This window comes from Molossus molossus, unplaced genomic scaffold (assembly GCF_014108415.1).
Source record: "Molossus molossus isolate mMolMol1 unplaced genomic scaffold, mMolMol1.p scaffold_m16_p_1, whole genome shotgun sequence".
NCBI lineage: Eukaryota > Metazoa > Chordata > Mammalia > Chiroptera > Molossidae > Molossus > Molossus molossus.
The window spans coordinates 23138351-23163779 of record NW_023425344.1 but is presented as its reverse complement, the minus strand read 5'-3'; the positions used below and the strand labels follow the sequence as shown (position 1 = coordinate 23163779).

The 25429-nt window shown below is 37.3% G+C and overlaps 1 pseudogene; it reads left to right on the top strand.

Annotated features, from left to right (window-relative positions):
• On the top strand, positions 1 to 24637 carry LOC118618123 (annotated as a pseudogene).
• The last annotated feature ends 792 nt before the right edge of the window (positions 24638 to 25429 follow it).

The window sequence follows — 25429 nt, the reverse complement described above, 5'->3', positions numbered from 1 at the left end:
ATGCGAAAGCGCAAATATGTGCAAGATACTGAAAAACGTATGTAATTTATTTAAGTCTATCTGCTTCTTTTTATGAAAATCTAATAAAGTTTAAAAAAATAGAATTAGTTTCTTTCCTATCCCATTACACTTTTATCAAATGTGTTCTTTTTTCTGTGACCCTTTCTTGTTATTTACACAACTTGGGGGAAATTAGTTTCACTTTTTATATTTCACTAGCCTCATGTGCACAATAGGGATAATAATTTTACTTCATAGTATTGTTTTGAGCACTATGTAAGTTAGTATTATAAAGCAGTTAGAGAAGCACCTGGTAAGAATGAATTCTTAATAATTTTTAGATAAATATTTGTAAATAAACTACCAAATATTGCATTTTAATATGTTTTACCACCTTCATACTAATTATATTAAAGGAATACTTTTATTAGTCAGAAATATATTAGAAATTTTATTCAAAAAAATGTACATGTGTGTTTCTAATATATTAGAAACTTTATTCAAAAAAATGTACATGTGTGTAACAACATGTTTTATTCTATTTCCTTAGGCATTTATCACATTTTTATGTACCTTTACTATACATGCTACTCATTTACTATTAATAAATTGTTTTGTGTCCTGAGAAGTTAAGTTACTAGAATATTAATAGAGGAAATGATTTATCTATATTCTAATCTCCATTTCCTGTAGTTGTTTTTTGTTTTTGTTTTGTTTTGTTTTAATATTTTCTTTATTTTAGAGAGAGAGGAAGGAAGAGGTAGAGAGAGATAAAAACATTGAATTGGCTGCCTCCTGCATGCCCCCTACTGGGGATTGAGCCAGCACCCCAGCATATGCCCTGACCAGGAACCAAACCAGCGGGTGACCTCTCAGAGCATGGTATGACACTCAGCTAACTGAGCCACACTAGCTGGGCTCTCATAGTCCTTAATGCAAAGTCTGCAATATAGCACATTCTGAAGTCTTTCCTGTAAATGCAATTTTGAATGAGATTATATGCAGAAATAAATTAATGCATTTATTTCAATAACAAAAAGACCAGAAACATATTTTGCTCTCATTTTTGTCTTTTTTTTTCATCTTTACTGTTGAAAGCATTACGGCTGTCCCTCCTTTCTTTCCCATTGACTCTCTTCCTCCACTCCCACCTCCCACTCTCCGCCTTTACCATACTGTTGTCCGTGTCCACTGGTTTATCTCTTTCTGCCCCCCAAACCCCTTCCTTCTGAGGTTTGTCAGTCTGTTCCCCATTTCCATATCTCTGGATCCATTTTGTTCATCAGTTTATTTTGTTCATTATATTCTACAAATAAGTGAGAGCATATGATACTTGTCTTTCTCTGACTGGCTTATTTCACTTAGCATAATACTTTTTAGGTCCCTCCATGTCATCTCAAAGGTAACAGAACTTACTTTCTTAGAGCTGCATAGTATTCTATTGTGTAAATGTACCAAGCTTTTTTATCCACTCATCTGATGGACACTTGTTTTCTGATCTTAACTATTGTAAATAGCACTGCTACGAACATAGGCGTGCATATACTCATTCTGATTGGTGTTTGAGGCTTCTTAGGATATATTTCCAGGAGTGGGATCACTGGATCAAATGGTAGTTCCATTTATAATTTTTCGAGGAAACACCAAATTATTTTCCATAGTGACTGCACCAATTTTCATTCCCACCATTAGGGTACTAGAGTACCCTTTTCTCCACATTCTTGTCAGCATTTGTTTAATGATTTGTTGATGGCAGCCATACTGGGAGGTATGAAGTGATACTTCATACTCATTTTAATTTGCATCTTTCTGATGATTAGTGATATTGAGCATTGTGTTCATAAGTTTCTTAGCCATTTTGGAGAAGTGTCTATTCAGGTCCTCTATCCATTTTTAATTGGATTGTTTGTCCTTCTTTCATTGACTTGTATGAGAACTTCAAATATTTTGAATACTAATTCCTTATTTGATGTATCATTCCAAATATGTTGTCCCATACAGTTGGTTTCCTTTTCATTTTGGTGCTGGTTTCTTTTGCTGTACAGGAACATTTTAGTTGCATGTGGTCCCATTTATTATTTTTTCCTTTATTTCTCTTGCTCTTGTCTCCTTTGTTGAATAATAATTGAGTATAATGTCTTGGGTCCATTTCTGGGTTCTCTGTTCTATTCCACTGATCTATATTCTTATTCTTGTGCCAGTACCAGTCTGTTTTGATTACATTGGCTGTGTAGTATAACCTGATATCTGGTATCAAAAGCCTGCCAACTTTGTTCTCCATTTTCAAGATTGTTGTGGCTATTTTGGGTCTTTTTTGATTGCATATAAACTTTTGGAGTATTTTGTTCTAGATCTGTAAAATATGCCCTTGTTATTTTAATAGAGATTGCACTGAATCTGTAGATAGCTTTGGGTACTATGGACATTTTAATGATGTTGATTCTTCCAATCCATATACATGGTATATATTTCCATTTTTTAAATATCTTCCTCTATTTCTTCTTTCAATGTCCTGCAGTTTTCTGAGAACAGGTGTTTTACCTCCTTGTTAAGTTTATTCATAGGTATCTTAATTTTTTTGTTACAGTCATAAATGGGATTTTTTTTTTTTGGTTTCTCTTTCTGAATGTTCATTATTGGTGTATAAAAATGCTATCAATTTTTGATGTTAATTTTGTGTCCTGATACTTTGCTAAATTCATTTATTAAATCTAGTATGGTTTTTGTGGAGTCTTTAGGGTTTTCTATGTCATGTCACCAGTGAATAATGATAGTTTCACTTTCTACTTTCCAATTTAGATGCCTTTCTTTGTTTCTTCTTCTCTAATTGTTATGGCTAAGACTTCCAGTACTATGTTGAATAAGGGTGATAAAAGCAGACATCCCTACCTTGTTCCTGTTCTTAAGGAAAATGCTTTTAGTTTTTGCCCATTGAGTATGATGTTGGCTATAAATATGGCCTTTAATATGTTGAGGTATAATTTCTCTATTCCACTTTGTTGAGAGTTTTTATTATAAATGGGAGTTGGATTCCATTTATTGATTTGATCACATAATTTTTATTTTTCATTTTATTTATGTGTTATATCACATTTATTGATTTGTGAATATTGTACCATCTTTGTATCCCTGGGATAAATACCACTTGGTCATGGTGAATACTTTTTTATTTATTGCTGGATCCAATTTGCTAATATTTTGTCTAGGATGTTGTTATCTATGTTCATCAAGGATATTGACCTATAACTTTCTTTCTTTGTTGTGTCTTTATTTGCTTTTGGAATTAGGATTTTACAAGCCTCATAAAAAGAGCTTGGCAATCTTCCTTCCTCTTGAATTTTTTGGAATAGTTTGAGGACAATGATTGTTACTTCTTCTTTGAGTGTTTGGTAAAACTCCCCCTATTAAGCCATCCAACCTAAGGCTTTTGTTTTCTGGAAGTTTATTGATTTCTCCTTCCATTTCTTTAGTTATTATTGGTCTGTTCAGGTTTTCTGACTCTTTCTTGTTGAGACTTAAAAGATTATGTGATTCTAGGAATTTGTCCATTTCTCCTAAGTTGTCCAATTTGTTGGCATAAAATTGTTCATAGGATTTTTTTTTTTTTTATAGTCCTTTGTACTTCTGTAGTGTCAGTTGTTACTTCACCTCTTTTATTTCTAATTTTATTTATATTGGTCCTCTTTCTTTGTTTCTTGGTGAGGCTGGCTAAAGCTTATCGATTTTATTTATCTTTTGAAAGAACCAGTTCTTAGTTTCATTGATCTTTTATATATTTTTATTTTTTTCGTTTCTGTGTAATTTATTTCCACACTGATCTTTATTATTTTCCACCATCTACTTACTCTAGGTTCTTCTTTATATTTTTTTCTTTCTAATTGTTTAAGTTGTAGGGTTAGACAGTCTATTGGCAGCTTTTCTTGTTTCTTGAGGTAAGCCTATAATACTATGAACTTCCATCTTGAGACTTTCACTGTGTCCCATAGATTTTGTGTTGTGGTATGTTCATTTTTATTAGTTTCCAGGAAGTTTTTGATTTCTTCCTCAATCTCATTGGTAACCCATTTACTGTTTAATAACATGCAATTTAGCCTCCATGTGTTTGAATGTTTTTGAGTGTTTTCATTATAATTTATTTCTAGTTTCAGGCCATTGCGATCTGAGAGGATGCTTGATTTGATTTCAGTCTTCTTGAACTTGTAGAGACATAGTTTGTGTCCTAACATGTGATCTATCATTGAAAATGTCCCACATGCACTTGAGAAAAATGTATATTCTGTAGTTTTGGGGTGAAATGCTCTATAACTATCAATTAAATTAATTTAGTCTAGTGCATCTTTTAGTCTCTGTTTCCTTGTTAATTTATTTTCTTTCTAGAATATTTATCCCATGATGTCAGTGGGGTATTAAAGTCCCCTACTATGATTGTATTACTGTCAATCTCTTCCTTGAAGTCCTCCAGAAGTTTTAAAATAACTTTTAGTGCTCTATTTTGGGTGCATACATATTTACCAGGGTTAGATCCTCTTATTGAATCAATCCTTTTAATATTATGTAGTGGCCTTCTTTGTCTTGTTATGGCCTTCATTTTAAAGTTTATGTTATGAGATATGAGCATTGCTACCCTAACTTTTTTTACATTTCAGTTTGCATAAAAATTTTTTCCATCCCCTCACTTTTATTCTGTTTGCATCTTTTGTTTTGAGGTGGGTCTTTTGTAGATAGCATATATATGGGTCATGTTTTCTTATCCATTCAGGTATCCTCTGTCGTTTGACTGGATCATTTAATCCATTTACTTTTAAGATTATTATTGATAGGTACTTATTAATTGGCATTTTAATTCATTATGCCTATGTTTCTCTCTCACTATTTCTTATTATTATAGCAACCCCTTTAACATTTCTTGAAATGCTGGTTTTGTTGTAATAAATTTCTTTTCTCTGGAAATCTTTTTATTTCACCTTTTATTTTGAATGATAGCTTTGCTGGAAAGAGTTGTCTAGGTTTCAGGTCCTTGTTTTTCATTACCTTGAATTTTCATGCATTCCCTTCTAGCCTGTACTATTTCTGTTGAGCAATAAATTGACAGCCTTATGAGAGCTCCTTTGTAGGTAATCTGTTGCTTTTCTCCTGCTGCCTTTAAGAGCCTCTTTTTCTCTGTGATTTTAGCATATTAATTATTATGTGTCTTGGTGTGGGCTTCTCTGAGTTCTTCTTTCTTGGGACTGTCTGTACTTCCTGAACCTGAGTGCCTTTTTCTTCTTCGTGTTAGGGAAGTTTCCTTACACTATTTTTTTAAACTATTTCTCCAACCCTTGCTCACTTTCTTCTTCTGGTACCCTTATTATGTAGGTATTTTTATGTTTCATATTGTCCCACAGCTTTCTTGAACTTTTCTGTTTTTTAATTGTTTTTTCTTTTTGGTTCTCTGATTGAGTGACTTTTCTACCCTGTCTTCTAATTCATTAATCTGATCCTTGGCTTCCTCTAATCTTCTGGTTATTCCTGCTAATGTTGTTGTGTTTTTTTTTTTCTTCTTCTCTCATTCTTGATTTCCAATTGGTTTTTTTTTTATTGTTTCTATATTTTTTCTCATGCTGCTGCACATCCTTAGAATTGTTACTCTGAACTCTTTATCTGATACCTTGTATATCTCCATTTCATTTAGCCCCTTTTCTGGAAAATTACCTTGTTCTTTCATTTTGGACATGTTTCTTTGTTTCACTATTTTGGCTGCCTATTTGTGTTTGTTTTTATGTATTATGTAGATCTGCCTTGACTCCTAATCTGGATAGGGTGAGTTTATGTCATGGATGACCTATGGGACCCAGTGGCACAGTATCCCTGATCACCAGACCTGGATGCTCTAATAATGTCCCTTGTGCACTTTGTGTGGGCCTTCCTGTTGTGATGGAGTCTTAATTGCTATTGGCCCATTCATGTTGTTGACTCAACCCTCTTGTGAGCTGACAGTGATGCTCAATTTCCAACACAGTGAGCAGGCTGCTGTGTAGTTGTTTATCGCATGAGACACAATTCACCTCATCAGGATTTGGAGCCTGCCAAAATCTCCCTGTGGATATCAATGAAATGCAGTTTGTGGTTCCCTCTGCTGAGGCTGGCTATGCATGGACTGGACCAAGCTGAACACTAAGTTTGGCTTTACACTCTAAGGGCAGAGTCCGGTCACAGGCCAGGAAAAGATTCAAACCACCAGAGATCAGTCTCTGCCTGCATGCTGACTGTTAATCTCAGTCACTTAATGAACCTCAAGTTGTAGCCCTCCCCTACATGTAAGCTCCACCCAGCAGGCATGGTGAGGGAAATTCCAATGGTTGGGGCAATTGCTTCCCCCTAGGTTAAAGTTGCTTTGATGGAAACACTGTGCCTGGAACAATGGATTCTGCAGTTTAGGGGAATGACAGCACAAGGCTTCTGGTGTCTGCCTTCCCAGCTCACTCCCTAGAGCCCCAAGTCCCAGACTCTTCTTTTGCAGCTCTAGTTTACTCAACTCTCCCTCTGCAGAAGCCCAAGGTGAGTGGCTATAGATGAGTGCCCTTTAAGAGAGTGCCCATGTGTCCAGCCATCTCTCACTGTTGGAACCTCTGGTGCTTTTCACAGCCAGGTGTTATGTGGGCACCTTTCTTGGATCCACCACTCTGGTCTGAGGCTGCTGGCTTGGGGTTAGACCCTAGATTTTTCAGATGGAATACTCCACAGCTGAGATATCCCTTGGGAACTTCAGCTGCTGCCTGTAAGAGTCCAGCCAGTGTTCTCACATCTCTACGGCTCCTACCAGACTTGATGTGGGCTCCTCTTTACATCGTTGGTTATAAGGGTTCTCTCCCGCTAGTCTTAAATTGGTTATTCCAGCTGATTTTTCTATATTTTAGTTGTAATACCAGTTTGGTCCTAGGAGAAGGTGAGTGTAGCTTCCATTCAATCCACTGCCATTTTTCTCTCCTTTGCTCTCATTTTTTTCAAAGAGATTTTCAGAAAACAGTATTACTAATGAGCAACTGTCTACTTCAACAAAATTTGTGAGATTACATAGCTCTTTTAATGAAGAGCCTATAAGGAAAAACAAATTTAACTCAAATTTCCAAATTAAATGATGTTTATCATTTCATCTACTGAGAACTTCAAAGTCATGAGTTTATTCTGCTTAATTTTAATGGATTTTCACTTTTTCTTATTTGTATAAGTCCTTTTAACATCACATAATAGGATTTTAACAATAAACTATTATAAGAGTTAATATTTTTCTTTCTTTTTTTACTTTCTAATTATATCATTGATTCTTTCATATAAATGTTAGTTTGACCTAATCCATAGTTATAGGCTTAGCAAAGTTAGAATTGGCTTTCTCACTTTAAGTGGCTATCATAAGAATTTAATTTACAATCTTCTAGGCCAGGAATGTAGTCAGTATATCATCATTGAGCAAATTATTGTGCAAAGATTGGAGCCATTGAATTCTCAATAAATGTTACATTATGAACTGCAAGAGGTAACACCATTGTAATCATTCCAGAAAAAGTTCACTTTTTTTTCTTTTCCACAACACCTTCCTGAGAGAATCAAGAACTAAGATTCCACTAAGAAATTTTATACCTGAGTCAATCGGAATGGTGGAGGAGCAGAGTTACAACTCATTTTTCCATTTTGTGTTCAGATAGAGTGGGAAGGAGGGACACATCGAGTGGCTGCCACCTGCACAACACAAGCAGGGCCAGGGACAAACTGCAACCAAGGTACATGCCCTTAGCAGGAACCAAACCCGGGTCTCTCTGGATTGTAGGCCAATGCTCTAACTGCTGAGCCAAACCAGCCAGGGCTCCAACTCCTAAAACGGGAAAGTCAATCAGCAAAATTAGTCTTACAGCAAATGAATCAAGATGTAGAGGAAAATGCAAGAAGGTTTTTACTTTTGCAAGTCTTTTTACTTTTCCAAACAATCCTAATCTGGGGATGATAAGATGGTCTATTTGCAACCACTTTTTCAGGTTCAACATTGTCATTTTAATTAATCATCACACTCTAGCTGTTTTCTTTGTTTGTTTTGTCTATTATCAGACAGGACAAATGAGTCAACTTAGGTCCACAACTATTTCATTTGTTTCTAATAAATATAAACAAAGTCAGTGATATTTGCATCGGTTTTGCACCTGCCCAGAAAATTCATTATTCAAGATCTTCGGTGGTCTCATGTTTTGCTGTACACGCCTGTCTGACACACATATCTAAATTTTCTTCCAAGTTTAAGATAGCTAAACCACATATTGCTTTTTCTTTACTTACAATAGATTTTATGTGCTTTTTTTCTCATTATGTTATCATAGGATGTGAAAAAGGCTCTAATAACTTAAATAATCAGGAGTTGTTGCTTGATGCAATGACTGTTGGAACCTCAAAGTGTCATCAAACCTTTACTGTGTTCCAGGGTTAACTCTCTCACACAGCTGCAAGAATGTAGTTTCTACTTCCCTCTCTACAGTGTTTTCTTCCCTCATGTTCCCCCGTAGTATGACCTATAGACATTTTCTGTATTTACAAACACAGCCCATTTTTTGCTACTAAAATCCTTCTGGCAATAAATGTATATCTTTTTATATTCTTGATTGCCTGTAGTGGATTAAATTGTGGTTCCCCCAAAGGATGTGTCCACCAAGAAACTTGGGAATGTGACTTTCTTTATAAAAATGGTCTTTGCAAAAGTAACTAAATTAAGGTACTTGAAATGAGATCATGCTGGATTTAAGGTAAACCCAATATCCAATCACAGGTTTCCCAATAAGGGGAAAATTTGAGACCCAGACACAGGGGAGAAAGGCATGTGAAGAAGGAAGAAGAGATTATATTTCTGATACCACACACCAAGGAATACATGCAGCTCTGGAAAGGCAAGGAAGGATTCCCTCCTAGAGCCCTTGGAGGAGAGTGTGGCCCTGGCAGCACCTTGCTTTTGAATTTCTGGCCCCCTTCAGACTATAAGAGAATACATGTCTGTCATTTTAAGCCATTAATTTTGTAGTAATGTTACAGCAAGCTTAGGATATATTGCCACTCAAGGTACAGATTCTTTGAATGATTGTGATTGAATATATATGTTAAAGACAATGATGACCAAAATTCAGACCATGATTCTTGGCAAAGAACTGTTTCTAAAATGACTTTTGTATATTAATATTCAATTACTTGACAATTATAACAGTAAAAATATATGTATTTACATATTTATTCAATAACATTAGTGGGAAATTGAAAGTTATATAAATTCAAAAAAGAGATAGGAAATTATAACAGAGTAGGCTTTTTTGGTTCATGATATAAAATCTTTAGTAAATGTGGTTGCAAAAATCTATACTCAATGATTTACTCACTCATGTTTGGAATAACTATGTTCCCGGCCCATAGATCTTTATGACTAAATTCTTCTGATAGATAAAAAGAGAAAGCCAATTCTAATTTTTTGGAAAGAAGAATAATTCCACAGAGCATGTATTGGTTTATCATCATTTTATCAGTGATGAATGCCTGTGGAACAGAAATATCCCTTTAAAAAGCTGCATGTTTTTACAACACAACTAAACACCCCATCCTTAGTGCAAATACAGACAAACATAAATTAATGTCACACTTCTAAGCAAAAGAATAACCATCCATGCACCATTTCATCTGAACATTCTCAAGTATATTTTTATGCTTGCAGTTGGTCGCCAAATGCCTTCTGAATACACATAAAATACTCTTAGAGTCAACACAACTGGTGTTTCGAGATTTGGATTTTTGCTTTTATGCATGTCTGCCACTCATTTAAAATGACAGCTCATTTGGATTTATACATTGCATACATCCCCTTAAACTCAGTGAGAAATTAGCTGCCTCGTGCCAAGTTTCGGACACAAGCAAGGTCCTCTCGTTGTCCAAATGAATGAAGATCTTCTTTTACACAATAACGCCACACTGGGAGTTTGTCCTCCTGCCCTGTGTTTTGACTGTGACATGTTGATCGGACTGCTGTTGATAGAGATTACAGTAGGGAGAGCCAGGCGGTTGCAGCGAGGTCCTGACACCCTGGCAGGAAGCCGGACTGGATATTGCAGAGTTCTAAATCTGCCTGTTAGGAGATGAGACACAGAGGTAACAACTGCCAGTTAAATCAAATTGCCTAGAGTAAATTGGACAAATTTTGTTAGCCTCTTGCCTACCCTGGCCCAGAGACACATCAGCAAGGGCAATGATGTTAAGTTTGGGACTGAACTTATGGCTGAACAAAACTAATTCAGTAGATGCTTCCAGCAACTGTGTTAGGCTGATTAAAAGCAGCTCCTTGGTCAACTCAAATTGTTTTATATATTGATGTTTTGTTGTCGCCAAATGAGTTGTACTTTCCTGGAGAAAGGGACAGAGGTTCAAACAGTGGTGCTTCGTTCAGGGTGTTGAACAGAAAGCCAGACACATAAAAGTCTCAATTTATAGGGTCTGAATGAAATTGAATTAAATTGATTCTTTAATTCAAACAGGCTTCGTTGACTCAGACTTTCTCTTTAATTACAGAAACAAACTAAATCATATGTTAAAGGTATGTGTTCTTAATTTGTAGCCATATAGCAATCAGTTAAGCTGCCTAACCTCTAAAAACATAAGCTATGACAGGAAATTCAGTGCCATTAATAATACTGTTTCCTAGGAATCGCTTCTTATCATCGTGATGAAACTTCTTCTGGCTTATACTCGTGGTATGTGGAGTAAATATACCAAAAGTATATATACACACATCACTAATGGGTCAGTCATTAATGAGATTGGAAGATGCAATGTCACATCTTTACATATTCACTTATACAGCAATGACCAAGATATTCTAAAAGGTATTTATATTTTTCATAATTATTTTTTAAAAACTGGATGCATGGGATAAGAGGCAAAATGTATCTTATTCATCAGTTTCTACCCTCTTTTTTCAATCAGTTCCTGTAGTCAGAGATTAAATTTAAACAGAGCCACTAATGATGATGAGAAAGTTTATACACACACACACACGAGAGAGAGAGAGAGAGAGAGAGAGAGAGAGAGAGAGAGAGAGAAGAGAAAATACAAAACCCCAAAATTGAACAATGTGTAAAACAAAACCACAACAATAACTCATTAATTTTTTTTCCAAAAAAATGCTCTGAAATATTTTCCTTTAAAATTTTATAGCAAGCTTTCTTCCCTAGATAAATTTCAGATCCGTGTTATCAATCTGATAAATGGTTTTGTTTTAATGCTTTCCAGTTTTTTTATACTTAGATTTTCTAAATGAGCATACCCAATACCCAACATTAAATATGGCATCAGAACAGTTGTTCCAGTCACAGGGAGAGTGTCCAAACAAGCATAAGCAACTCAAATACAGTGGTTTGGGGAAAATGGTGGTATCACAAATTGTATTATGCCAGTTGATATATATATATTTTTTTATCCTCACCTGAGGATATTTTTCCAATTTTTGTTCAGATAGAGTGGGAGGAAGAGAGAGAGAGAGAGAGAGAGAGAGAGAAACATCAACGTGAAAGGGACACATCGAGTGGCTGCCACCCGCAAAACCCAACCAGGACTGGGGACAAACTACAACCGAGGTACGTGCCCCTAGCAGGAACCGAACCCGGGTCTCTCTGGACCACAGGCCAATGCTCTAACCACTGAACAAAACTGGCCAGGGCCATTGATATTTTTTAAGCCATCAATTCTCTCTTTTCCAGCATTAGGTAAAAACAGACCAGTCAATTTCTATATTTAGCTGAGTGAGGATATTTATTAAGCCATTGTTCATAATGATTCTCTACTATGTAATACAATTATTGCAAACAAATCACCTGGAGATGTATTCCTCTATGTCCTTCAATTAATGTTGATATAGCTTTGTACTGGAGAAGGAGAATTAATATTGCACAGAAGAGAGGCATTACTGTCAATGCATTTGAATTTCCAAATTTGAGCCTGTCTGTGAGCATGTGTACAATGCTCATGTGTACCTCTTCTTAGTACAGAGAGAAATAAAGAGGAGAATGGCTGTGTCAGTCTTCCAATGTATAGGATGAAACTGTCTCAAAAGGTGACATTCACCTGGATGACATCTGAAGCAGTGTAAATAGAAACAACCGGTTAAATTCAAGTACATACATTTGTTTTATGTTGCTGTAATTTCCCTTGATAAAAGCTTAGAGGAGTAAATAGGAAGAAGATCAAAGTTAGAGTCCTCTCTGGCTAACAGGATAATGATGACCATTTGCTGTTAAAAAAAAAAATTGAATAGTAGGGATGTAAAGGGGACAGCAGACAGTACACATGCTTTGTGAAGAGTCTTCGCGGTATTAACTCAGTTTTAACTTCACTCTCAGGTTTGAGAGTCAGTCCTGTTATGAGAATAACCTTATTGTTCCTCTGGCTCCTTTGGGTACTTTGCTTGAAATAATTTTGTGAGGAAGCACGGTGACGGAACACAGTTTTACCGATTCTTAATCAGCAAGCCAAAACACAAAAGTATTCACAGACTCGGAGGGACGTGTTAGCTGGATGGCAGTCTCCGGTGAGATTTTTCTTCTGTTTTGTTTTGCGACCTCTACAGACCTTTTTTTTTTGTTCTCATCCTGTTTTTATTATGATAACATATGTTAAATTCTTATGAGAAAATTCTGTTAGTTAATTAAATAACTAATTACTTCTATTTTTAAAACTCAGGAGTGGCTGCAGCACATACAGTAACATATACATTTATACAATCAGGGGCTTAGGGAAGGGGAGGTTTAACGTTATCCTCACACAGGCAAGTCAGTGAAGTAAGACCAACTGAGAAAATGTAGGAGTTTCAGATGCTTTAAGAAGCTGACATCTGGGGAAATCATTCCTGTATCTGATAGGAGCTTCCAGTTTTTGAAAAGTTGGCTAGACTGAGAATACCTGCCAAATAGGAGATCTGAAGACTGTCAAATGTAGAGTTCTGAAATTTATATTCAAAGGACAATTGAAATATGATACAGAAGAGAACTCAGAGTTAGACATAAAAGTGGATGACAATTATGAGTCAGTCCAAATGAGGGCAAAAAATTCAAATGCTTATGAATGCATATATCTTTGAATTAATATGAAAATAAAAATGAATTTATTGCAGAACTTGAATTAATATGAAAATAAAAGTTAATTATGCCCAGTGGCTTGAAAAACCACCCAAGAGCAATGAAAGACATAGAACCATACGAAATCTGTGCTTTCTCTCTCTCTCTCTTTTTTAAAATTTATCTTTATTGTTGAAAGTAAACAGATGTTCCCCCACTTTTTCCTCCATTGATCCCCCTCCCCTCCCTGTTCCCACTGCCCCACTGACCTTAGCACCCTGATGTCTGTGTCCACTGATTATGCATGTATGCATATAACTTCTTTGGTTTATCTCTTCCTGCTCCCTTCTCCATTTCTCTCCTTGTAATAGCAGCTTTCTTTGAGATGTAATTAACTTATACAATTCGCCCACTTAAATTATACAATTCAGTGGTTTTATTATGTTCACCACCTTGTGTAACCATCATCCTTAGCAGTTACTCCCCATTTCTGCCTAACCCTCCTCAGCCAGGACGTCCACTGGTCTACTTTCTATTCTACAGCTCTGCCGATTCTGCACAATTCATGTAAATGGAATTATAGTATATGTGGTCTTCTGTGTCTGGCTTCTTTCACTTATTGTAGTGTTTTCAAGATTTATCTATGTATCAAGTAGTTTATTTCCTTTTAGTAACAGATAAAATACAATAGGAATATGTATATGTATATGTATATGTATATGTATATGTACATATATGATCCCCAGTGGGGGCATGCAGGAGGCAGCCAATCAACGTTCTCTCTCATTGATGTTTTTATCTCTCTCGCCCTCTCCCTTCCTCTCTCTCTAAAATCAATAAAGAAAAAAATTTTTTTAGATCTTTATTGTTGAAAGTATTACAGATATCCCACCCCCCACTTACCTCCTCCTTTCCTCTTTCTCCTGCCTCACATCATTGCTTTTGATTTGAAGTAATTACTAGGAGCTCCACAGAGTAAACAGAAGAAAAGAGAATCAAACAATGCAGTATTTATCATAATGTTTCATTTTAGCAAAAGGGTTGAAATGCTATATTTAAACAAAAATTTGACATTTAAACTATGCCAATCAAATGATATTAAAGTAAATTCTAAAACAATCCTCTTTCTAATTTTTTATAAGATTAGGAGTTACTTTTTAAAAATATAGTCCTGGTTTATCTTTTCTGAGAAAAGCTAGATTTGCATATCTCTGGTTTGCTTAAAGCACCTGCATATATATTTTGACTGAGAAAAATGATAAGTACTTAAATGCAATGTCTAATTTCTAAAAAGCAAGAAATTGTGTACTATTTATATCATCTTTTCAGAAAGTATTAGGAAATAATTCTGTACAAAACAATGAATTCTTTGCTCAAAATATTGAATTATAATTAAATTAACACATTTATTTTTACTCTACATTGACTAAAATAATCTTATAGGGAATCTTTCTTAAAATGAATAATCCCAAGTACTATTTCTGTCTTTGAAATGTGTCTTTACACACATAGGTAGACTTCTATTTTAATAAAGGTCCTGCTGATTTCAAGGCCTATGTTTCCAAAGCTGTTTCTATGATCAGCAATTAAGCAAGCAACACTATAGAACAGGGTCCAATATGTTTTGAAAATAATTTATGAGATATAAAAATGTAAACATTAACTTTCCTTTTATAGATCCAACACTTTTATTTTACAGTGCGTGAACACTGCAATTTAATATCTATTTTAAATTAACGATAACACTTTTTAATATATTTACAAAACGCTAATTTGAAACTACTTCCCAGTTTGCGTTTGTCTGTCTGTTTGTAAAATGCACTATCTGGATGTGAAGCTACAACAACCAGGCGTGTGATCTATGGCTCTCCCAGGAGAGAACCAGATTTTGAGTATCATCAATTCATGTCAACTATTGTTTGGTTTAGTTTACCAACCAAGCAAATATTGCTTTAAACTTTAGGGAGAGGGAGAGTTGTAGATATACAAAAAGACATGTTCCTTAATGTAAAGTCGCTGATAAAGTAGTGGGTTGTGCTGAGACTGCTGGCTGAACGTGCTGGCTGTGCTGCTAGGTGGTGTGGGGAAGAGGAATCATGCTTGGAAATCAGGTAACTCATTGAAGTGCTTCATAGGACTTCCATGTCAAAGAATAAAAGGCAAAGGTAATCTTACTGATATAAGCAAGAAAGCTTAATATCTACTTTGTTTCAGGAGGACCATTTAGATCACCCTCTCAGGTAAAGAAACCTACTTCGTGGCAAATGGTAAAAGAACAGAGACTTGGTAATAGGAGCAAGTTATGCTAATCTCACTTTCGAGATGAATTACTAAAGCACAAAATGTAGCTGTGCTATGTATTTGATAGTAATTGGTTTTCCCACTTTCTTCCTTCTAGAAACCCATGTTTGGTGGTGACTCATTTTGCAGTTTAATTCCAACTGGGCATGCGAGTGAATTGCCATTTATAATATGGTGGCTGGTAGAAACTTGGTTTTATCTTATATTAACAACGAGTATATCTTTCTCTTAACACAAGGAAATGAATGCTGAATGGCCAAACAAGTGTATGGTGCTTGTTATTCCTAATTTTCTTCATCCTTACTCATTCTCTCTTTTTTTCTGATACTGTTCTGTACCCTAAGAGCATATTTTCACAAAGTCTATCACCTAGACTCCCTTTCTGACAGACTTCAAACTGGATTCAGCCAATGAGAAGCTTTTTAAGATATCAAAAAACAAGAGGAAAGAGAAGTCAGGATATTTCTTCCTCTCTCCTCTCCCTGCTTTATTGTTGTACCTCTGGAAGAGGCTTTAATCCTCTATGATCACAGCTCCTGCAGTGTGGACCCTTCTTCACTGAGTGTTAATGAGGAGAGTGACATGATTTCTTTCCCTTAGACTCTAGGAGTGGCCATGGCTTTTTATTGTTACTGGTCACATGGTGAGGTGGGGTGGGGTGGGGGGTGGGGGAGGGCTCAACATTCACTGTTTGTTTCCATACATCTATACACACCTTACCAAAGGTTCCTTAGAATTATATAGATAACTATCCCCTTAACTATTCTCAAAGTAGATCAATAAGATCCCATTATCTGAACCATCTGAAGTATATGCTCGTTGTCTCTGAATATAGGGTATGAGTAGGGGTGATGTCTTGCTAAGAGGAAAAATACGTTCTCCATTGTACCTGGTATAAAGTACAAAATGATGTGTTCAAAAGTTGCTGGTTTTGTAGACTTGGGAGTGATTAAAGGAGAGAACTCACATTTGATAGCTTCTCTTTCCTCGGTGACATAAAATAGGTCATCAGATAATAGACTGAGAGAAAGAATAGTAGCTTTAATGAGAGGGAAGAAAAGATACCTATATTTACTTTGGACATTGAAAAAAAGTCAACCGACTACAAGATCATAATAGAATTTTCAGTCATAAATGAATGTCCAGATATGATTAGATTTATAGACCTTTTGATGGAGACTTTTCGGGAGCATCTGGTTAGGTCCAATTTAATGGTATGAGTTCTCAAAAGCACAGTACTTCTTCAGCTGCAGTCAGAGATGTGGCCATGGAAGAAGAGTGGAAAGGATGGGCCATAAGAATGGCTGGCATTAGAACTGGAGGCAGAGACCATGCGCAGGAACGGAGGCCGCCTCTAGCAACCATGGATGACCCTAGAGTTGGGAAGCAAATGGGGATCTTGGTCTCAGAAACACAAGAACTAATTCCTGCCAACAACTGAAATAAGCAAGAATGGATTTCTCCCTAGAACCTCCTTAATTTTTTTGCCCAGTGAAATCTATTTCATATTCTGACCTACAGAACTGGAAAGGTAAGAAATCTCATTTTTTAAATCACTAAATGTATGGCAATTTTCTACTAACAGTAAGAGAGAACTAATAGATACTTCTTTGTGGAACTCTCCCCATGAACTTATGGATGGTCTTCACCACCATTATAGCATTTTTTATAGCATTGTGATCAATAACTTATTTTACGATGAAGAAAGTACAATGATAGTCACGTGTCTCTGGGATTAACTACCTTTGCTTTCAGTCCCACAATCCACAGTCTGATGGATTAACACAGATATTTAATGGTTTATTTTAAAAACTCAGTTTTGGCACCAGTTGGAAGAAAGACTAAAAAATTGGGTTCATTCTTACATTGCATACTTTTGAACCAGAGATAACTATAACGCTCACCTGTAGACAAATACACAAGTATAGAAATCTAGGACTAGAAGTAGAAATGGTTTCTCTATCAAACATTAAACTATTACAGTGTTTTGTTTGTTTGTTTTTATTAAAGAGAAATGATTTATCTAACTATAATACCCAGGCACCTTTTTTCTTTTCTTTTTCTTCCCATCCTGGTAAATTTGTATTCTCTTGGTTTAGACCTCTTAGCTTCCAATGAGAAAAATGCTAGCATTAGATGTCTAAGAACAATTGGGTTGAATTTTAAAACTGGACTGCCTGGTGATGGCCAGAGAGAAGAAGGGGCAAGGGCTGGGTGGAGGGGGGGGAAGGGAATGAAAATAGGGACATCTGTAATAGTGTCAAGAATTGAAATAAAATGAGAAGATGGTGGCAGGCAGGACCAGAGGGAGGGTGAGTGTGTGAGAGAGTGAGCTAGTGTGTGAGAGGGTGTGAGTGGACATGAAGGTGGATGACCAAACCCAAGCAGTGCAGAGACGCTGAGCAGAAGGTTCCTGTGCTGTGGACGGGAGCAGCCAGCTACCCTGGTAAGCAGCCCTTTAGGGTGCTTCTCCCTGTGCCGCAGAGAGGTCCCACCATTTTCAAAGATCCCAGGTCTTTCCTGGGAGGAGGCAGTGGGAGCAGCTCGGGCCCAGCAACCTGATCCCACCAGTGCACCTGGCACCATCGGACCAGTAGACACTCTGTGTCAACACAGATCAGTGCACAGTAGTGGAGCTCCCAAGATTCTGGCCATGGAAGCCGCAAACAACCCAGAGCCCAGCACCATCCCCCATAGTAGCAGCCCGATCAGAGTCGAGATATACCCCCAGCAACAGACCTGGTGCTCCACAGAGGTCTCTGCAGTCCAGCAGCCCACAAAAGCAGTGGGAAGGTGGAGCCCAAGAGGGACTGGTGCGATCCAGCTGCCTGCCCACAGGAGCTGCAAGGTGCAGGGGCACCAGAGAGGCCTGTGCGACCCAGCAGGAACTGTACCATCCAGTTACCCATGGGACCTGTGGAGTGCTAAAACACCAGAGAGGCCTGTGTGACCCAGTAGCCCATAACATAGTCAGAGAGCAGGATCCCCAAAGGGACTATGCAATCCAGATACCCCCAGGACCTGCAGGGTGTGGAGGCAACAGAGAGGCCTGTGTGACCCAGCTGTGCACAAAATAGGTTTAGAGGATGTGAAAATGGAGGCGGAGTAAATAGAAGCTACACAGACGATCTCCCAGGACCAAATGGGAATCACAACTGAAATAAAGACAAATTCTCAGGAAAAAGGCAACAGAAAAACAGCAGGACAGGACCATATAACAAGGGACACTGGTAGGATCTGCAGAAGTGCGAGAGGGTGGCAGGCTGGGAGCCACCAGACAGCAACAGTCTTAGCTGTGAGCAGCGCCCTTGGGGAATAAAGACCAAGCCCGCTCCACAGTGCAGAGAGCCAGACATTGCACTAAAATAGCCACAGCCACTCACCTGGGGGCTATGGCAGAGGGAGGACAGACTGGGCTGGAATTCTGTGAGGACAACCAGAATAGGGAGGGCACTCAGAGTTCTTGCTGAATTGTGACCACAGATGACAGTGGCCAGTGTTCTCCTTCCCAGAGCTGTGGGGAAAAGAAGCAGCCCCTCCCCAGTCAGAGATTCAGCCTTTCCCAGGTAAGGAGAAGAAATGCAAATTGAGGCTCATTAAAAACCAGCATCTATCCCACCCTCTGGAAATCCTCTTATGCAGAACACCACTGCTACATTCCAAGGCATTGAGTAACTGAGACTACTAGCCTCCAGGAAAAAGCTAGAGAATAACTGAACCTTTCCTGGGCTTGCAAATCTACCCAGGAAAGTAAGACTTGACAGTCATGTTTAACGTGGGCCTGCCCAGGCTCATGCAAACTCAGTAGAGGGAGCCACAAATAGCAGAATACCAACACCCACAGGGAATATTTAGCAGGCTCCAAAACCCACTGAGATAGCCAAATGGTGAAACAAAGAAACAAATCCCAAATGAAAGAACAAGAGAACTCTATCAAAGATGAGATCAATGAAATGCAGCTAAGCAAATTATCAGAGGTAGAGTTCAGAGCCATGATCTTGAGGAAGCTCAACAGCATGAGTAAGGACATTAGTACCATGAGTAAAGATATAAAAACATTGAAAACCAACCAAGTGGAAATAAAGAATGACACAGCAGAAATAAAGAACACATTGGAAGGACTAGCCAGCAGAGTAGAGGAAGCTGAGACCAGATCAGTGATAAGAAGACAGGGAAGAAAAATCAACCAATCAGAAAACCAAAAGAAAAAAAGTAAAAAACAGGAAGATAGTTTAAGAGAACTGTGGGACAACAGGAAATGTAATATCATTCGCATCATAGGAGTCCCCAAAGAGAAAGAAAATGGGAAGGGTTAGAGAATAAATTTGAAGAAATAGTGACAGAAAACTTTCCTAACTTGGTGAAGGAAGAAGCATTCAAGTTCAAGAAGCACAGAGAGTCCCAAGTAAGTAGAACCCAAACAGGCCCACACCAAGACACATAGTAATTAAAATGCCAACAATTAAAGACAAAAAGAGAATCCTAAAGGCTGCAAGAGATAAGCAACAGGTTACCTACAAAGGAACCCCCATAAGGCTCTCAGCTGACTTCTCAACAGAATCACAACAGGCCAGAAAGGAGTGGCATGAAGTAATCAAGGTCATGAAAAACAAGGATCTGAATCCAAGACTACTCTATCCAACAAGGATATCAGTCAAAACAGAAGGTCAAATAAAGAGCTTCCCAGACAAAAAAGGCTAAGGGAATATATTAACACCAAACCAGCACTGCAAGATATGCTAAAAAGACTGCTGTAATTAGTAGAAGAAACAGGAAAAAATATATAACCACACTAAACAAAAATGCCAATAAATAAGTACATATCAATAATCACTTTAAATGTAAATGGATTGAAGGTTCTGATAAAAAAAAAAAAAAAAAAAAACACAGAGTAGCGGATAGGATAAGAAAGTATGACTCATATATATGTTGCTTGCAAGAGACCCTCTTCACAACATAAGACTCACATAGGTTGAAAGTGAAGGGATGGAAAAAAATCTTTTAAGCAGACGGAAAGCAAAGAAAAGCTGGGGTAGCAATACTCATATCTGATAAAGTAGATTTCAAAATGAAGACCATAAGTAGAGACAAAGAAGGCCACTACATAATATTGAAGGGATCTATCCAACAGGAAGTTATAACCTTGGTAAACATATATGCACCCAATATAGAAGCACCAACATATATTAAAAATCTTCTGGAGGAGTTCAAGGAAAAATCAACATCAATACAATCATAGCAGGAGACTTCAACACCCCACTGACATCACTGGATAGATCATGTAGACAAAAATTAACAAGGAAACATAGACTCAAAACGAAGTGCTAGATCAAATGGATTTCATAGATATCTACAGAGAATTATACCCCAAAACGGCAGAATTCACATTCTTCTCAAGTGCACATAGAACATTCTCAAGGATAGACCACATGTTAGGGCACAAACTAAGTCTCTACAAGTTCAAGAAGATTGAAATCATATCAAGCACCTTCTCAGATCACAATGGCATGAAACTAGAAATCAGTTGCAACAAAACATGCAAAGACATTTGAAAACATGGAGGCTCAATAGCATGGTATTGAACAATGAGTGGGTTACCATGGAGATCAAGGAAAAAATTAAAAACTTCCTGGAAACCAGTGAAAATGAACACACAACAACATAAAATTTATGGGACGCAGCAAAAGCACTTCTGAGAGGGAAGTTCAAAGCACTACAGGCCTACCTCAAGAAACAAGAAAACCTCTAAAAGAATATCTAACCTCACAACTTAAAGAACTAGAAAGCAAACATAAAGAAAACCCCAGAGCAAGTAGAAGGAAGGAAATAGTAAAGATCAGAGCAGAAATAAATGACATGGAGACCAAAAAAAAAATAAAATAAAAAAATTCAAATTATCAATGAAACAAAGAGCTGGCTCTTTAAAAAGATAAACAAGATTGATGGACCCTTAGCTAGACTCACTAAGAAACAAAGAGAGAGAACCCAAATACACAAAATCAGAAAAGAAAGAGGAGAAATAATAACTGACACCACAGAAATAAAAAGGATTGTTAACAAATATTATGAACAATTATATGGCAACAAATTTGACAATCTAAGAGAAATGGATAAATTTCTAGAAACTCATACTCTCCCAAAACTGGACTGGGAAGAGATAGAAAACTTGAACAGACCAATAAGAACAAAAAAAAATTGAAGATATAATCAAGACTCTCCCAGCTAACAAAATCCCAGGCCCAGATAGCTTCATGGGGGAATTTTACTGAACATTCAAAGGAGAACTAATACCCATTCACCTCAAACTATTTCAAAAAATTCAAGAAGAAGGAAGACTTCCAAACTCGTTTATGAGGCCAGCATAATTCTAATTCCAAAACCAGAAAAAGACACTACAAAGAAAGAAAACTACAGGCCAATATTCCTCATGAACATAGATTCCAAAATCCTGAACAAAATACTAGCAAATCGAATCCAGCAATGCATCAAAAAAAATTATTCACCATGATCAAGTGGGGTTCATCCCAGGGATGCAAAGATGGTACAATATTTGCAAATCAATAAATGTGACACACCACATCAACAAAATAAAAGATAAAAATCATATGATCATATCAATAGATGCTGAAAAGCATTCAACAAAATCCAGCACCCATTTCTGATAAAAATGCTCAGCAATCTGGGAATAGAGGGATCACATCTCGACATAATAAAGGCCATATATGAAAGACCTATACAGCCAATATCATACTCAGTGGGCAAAAACTAAAAGCATTTCCCTTAAGAACAGGAACAAGACAAGGATGCCCGCTTTCAACACTCTTATTTAACATAGTCCTGAAAGTCTTAGGCACAGCAATCAGACAGGAAGAAAACATAAAAGGGATCCAAATTGGAAAGGAGGAAGTGAAACTGTCATTATTCATAGATGGCATGATACTATACGTAGAAAACCCCAAAGACTCCATCAAATATTTACTGGAATTAATAAATGAATTTGGCAAAGTAGCAGGATACAAAATTAACGTCAAGAAATCGATGGCATTCTTATATACCAATGATGAAGTCATAGAAAGAGAAATTAAAAGAACAATCCCATTTACCATCGCAGCAAAAAAATTAAGATACCTAGGAATAAACTTAACCAAAGAAATAAAGGACCTATTCACAGAAAACTATAGGTCATTGAAAAAAGAAATAGAGGGAGATATAAAAATGTGGAAGCACATACTTGTTCATGGATTGGAAGAATTAACATAATTAAAATGTCCATACTACCCAAAGCAATTTATAGATTCAATACAATCCCCATCAAAATACCAATGATATACTTCACAGAACTGGAACAAGTACCTCAAAAGTTCATATGAAACAAAAAAAGTCCTCGAATGGCCACAACAATCTTGAAAAAGAAGAACAAAGTTGGAGGGATCACATTACCTGATTTCAGGTTATACTACAAAGCCACTGTGATCAAAACAGCCTGATACTGGCACAAGAACAGGCAGATAGATCAATGTAATAGAATAGAGAACCCAGAAATGGACCCAAGACAATATGCTCAATTAATATTTGACAAAGGTGGCAAGAGCATACAATGGAGTAAAGACAGCCTCTTTAATAAATGGTGTTGGGAAAATTGGACAGCTACAGGCAAAAAAAATGAAACTACACCATACACAAGAATAAACTCAAAATGAATAAAAGACTTAAATGTGACTCATGAATCCATAAAAATCCTAGAAGAAAATGTAGGCATCAAAATTTTAGACACCATACGCAGCACTGATACATCACCTAAGGCAACAGAAACAAAGGAGAAAATGAATACATTGGACTACATCAAACTCAAAAGCTTCTGCACAGCAAAAGAAACAACCACCAAAATGGAAAAGTAACCTACTCTCTGGGAGAGCATAATTGCCAATAATACATCAGATAATGGGTTAATTTCCAATATATGTAGAGTGCTCATAAAGCTCAACAAAAGGAAGACAAATAACCCAATTAAAAAATGAGCAGAGGAGCTAAATAGACACCTCTCCAAACAGAACATACAAATGGCTAAGAGACATATGAAGAAATGCTCAACATCACTAATCATCAGAGAGATACAAATTAAAACAACAATGAGGTATCACCTCACACCTGTCAGAATGGCCGCCATCAACAAATCATCAAACAAGTGTTGGCGAGGGTGTGGAGAAAAGGGGACTCTAGTACACCGCTGGTGGGAATGCAGACTGGTGCAGCCGCTGTGGAAAACAATATGGTGCTACCTCAAAAAATTAAAATTTGAACTGCTGGTTCTCAGAGCTTCTTCCTGCCGTGGGATTCCCCTTTCTTCTCATTCTCCGACTCTCCTCAGAGCATGGCCCCAAACGCCAGTCTTCGCTGCCAGCTCAAAGGAAGAAACCGTGACTGCCTCCTGCCCCCAAGCAGGGAAGAAGTCAGCCCCTCAGGAATTGCCCAAGGGAGAAAAAGAGCAGCAAGAAGCAATTGAACATATTGATGAAGTACAAAATGGAATAGACAGACTTAATGGACAAGCCAGTGAGGAGATTTTGAAAGTAGAACAGAAATATAACAAACCCCGCCAACCATTTTCTCAGAAGAGGTCAGAATTGATCTCCAAAATCTCAAATTTTGGGGTAACAACATTTGTCAACCATCCACAAGTGTCTGCACTGCTTGGGGAAGAAGATGAAGAGGCGCTGCTTTATTTGACAAGAGTTGAAGTGACAGAATTTGAAGATATTAAATCAGGTTACAGAAGAGATTTTTATTTTGATGAAAATCCTTACTTCAAAAATAAAGTTCTCTCCAAAGAATTTTATCTGAATGAGAGTAGTGATCCATCTTCAAAGTCCACTGAAATCAAATGGAAATCTGGAAAGGATTTGATGAAACGTTCAAGTCAAACACAGAGTAAAGCCAGCGGGAGGAGACAGCATGAGGAACAGAGCTTCTTTACCTGGTTTACTGACCACTCTGCTGCAGGTGCAGGTGAGTTAGGAGAAGACATCAAAGATGACATTTGGCCAAATCCATTGCAGTACTACTTGGTTCCTGACATGCATGATGAAGAAGGGGAAGGCGAACAGGAGGAGGAGGAGGATGAAGAATAGGAAGGGTTGGAATATATTGATGAAGAAGGTGATGAGGATGAAGGTAAAGAAGATGAAGAGGATGATGAGAGGGAGGAAGGAGACGAAGATGAAGAAGATGACTAATGGAACACTGATGAATTCCAACCTTTTTTAATTTTCTCCTGTCCCTGGGAGCAAGTTGCAGCCTCTTCTCCCCCCCTGCCCCTTCCTGTGCTCAGTCACCCTGTTTTTGAGGTCTCTTTTCTCTGCTTTACATCATGGTTCTTACCTTATTTGGGGGGATGTACTTTGAGCAGAATACAGTGGAAAAAGAATCTCTGCCCCTTTCTGTTCCAAATTCATTTTTAAACCTTCTTGTCTCAAGAAAGTTTATGGAATCAACACCATTGTGCTCTGTGGTAAAAAAAGAAAAAGCTTCTGCTCCCTTAGCTCTGCTGGAAGCTGGAGGGTGCTGGGCCCTGTGCAGTAGTGCACAGATTTCTAGCTTTTCCCTCCTTTCTCTGTACATTGGGCTCTGAGATTACACTGTGTCTATCTGAATATGGACAGTGAGCATTTACCAACATGCATCTGTCTACTTTCTCTTGTTTAAAAAAAGAAAAAAAAAAAACTTTAAAAAATTGGGGATTATAGAAGGTCAGCAAAGGGTGGGTTTGAGATGTTTGGGTGGGTTAAGTGGGCATTTTGACAACATGGCTTCTCCTTTGGCATGTTTAATTGTGATGTTTAACGGACATCCTTGCAGGCTAAGATGACACTTTTAAAATTCTCTCCTAATGATGACTTGAGCCCTGCCACTTGATGGGAGAATCAGCGGAACCTGTAGGATCTTATTCGGAATTGACATTTCTCTATTGTAATTTTGTTCCTGTTTGTTTTTCAAATTTCTTTTTGTTTCACTGGAAAGAAAAGATG